We start from the raw sequence: 1,685 nt of genomic DNA on the forward strand, positions 1-1,685 counted from the left end.
ATATAGTATATTTTTTTTTGTATACAAAGAATAAGAAACCATATTGCTTCGGTGGCTCGAGGCTTCGAAATACAAAAACGAGAAACTTTCTCCGAGAGGCCACGGAATTGCGAAAAATACAAAAAGCACAGATCTTATGTTTCCATTTTTAGCCTTTTTCTTTTTTTTTTTTTTTTCTCGTTAAATATTTAAGTACCCTTCTTCCTTCATTTTGAACGCCGCCGTTTCGCAATGCTAGATACGAAGAGACAATGAGAATTAGATTCTTCGTTTCAGTTAAAAATGGTATTCATGTGCATCATTTCGAAATTTCATTGAAAATCATTGAAAATATTGAAGGAAGAAGGCCTTCGTCTCGTATTGGCGCGGAGGAAAGATCGTTTTTTTTTTTTTTTTAATATCTTGTTATCATTATATTATTATTTTTTTTTTTTTTTTTTTGCCTAATTGGTCGCTAGAGGATATGGAGGCGTGTGACATAAGCGCGATTAGTCGAAAAGAGTGATATCAAAAAACTGATTTCGAACGTTATTGTTCAAGAAATTATCTCTTATTTATCTTTTCGTAACGCAATGTAGAATAACGTCTTTAGAAACTCGTCAAATATTTCTTAATAGTCCCTTTAACAGTTTTTTAATCAGATTACACTTGTACTTGTTCCGTTAGGAAAACAATTGGTGGTTTTCGCATTCCGGAAGCCACGCTTCTCCTGCTCGATCAACCGTCTTTTTCCCTCTCTAATTGATGATCTCAATAGGAACTAACAGCGGTTCAAATATATATATATATATATTTAAAACAATTTAAAACATTGAATTACGTAAGATCGTAACAAACGATAATACTTTTACATAACGTTCTCCTTGATCGAATATCGTGAGAATATTAAATGCAAACAAGAATGCAATAAAATATAACGCAAAAATAGAACAATGTTGCGAGAAAACAAATAGATGTGGCAGCGTGGTCGCCGGAAAGCGATTGGACCGTAATCCCGCGGTACTGAACAAGTAGATTCACCATTATCTTCTTAGATACTTATATATTAAATATTAATATTATTATAAATTACAATCATCATTAATATTAATATTAAACATTATCATTAATATTATTACTTTAAATGCATATACAGTTTAAACATGTAATTTCTTCGATAAAAACAGGACAGAGAATAGAGGTGAAATGGAAACGCAAGATATGAATAGCGAATGAAAAGAAATAGGGATGATACAGGATATAGATAGATAGATAGATAGATAGATAGAAGGCGAAAAGGATAGATTAAAAAGGGGAGGAATCGAAGAATAATAATGAAGTCGAAGAAAAGAAAGAACGACGAGGGTGAGAGAGAGTTTGATCTTGCGGCCCGTGGCGTCGATCCGTGATTCTTTGGGTCCTATTTCAAAGGAACTTATAGGATAATTGTTTCGTCGAGAGAATACGTGTCTTTCTCGCACGTTACGAGGATTCTTCGATACAGGATCGACATAACAGAGAAAGATAAATGGGACTCTTGCTTTGGCGAGAGTTAGTTAGAGGAACTCTTCTCGGTCTCGCTGTTTTCTAATTGAAGAAACAGAGGATAGAGGCGAACTACGAACTAAATACACGTTACATTTAAATATCCCTTCTGTTCATACTTTATACTGGCTCCTCGCGAGCGTGCATTCGAATCAACGACG

Source organism: Apis dorsata, unplaced genomic scaffold (assembly GCF_000469605.1).
Source record: "Apis dorsata unplaced genomic scaffold, Apis dorsata 1.3 scaffold_82, whole genome shotgun sequence".
Classification (NCBI taxonomy): Eukaryota; Metazoa; Arthropoda; class Insecta; order Hymenoptera; family Apidae; genus Apis; species Apis dorsata.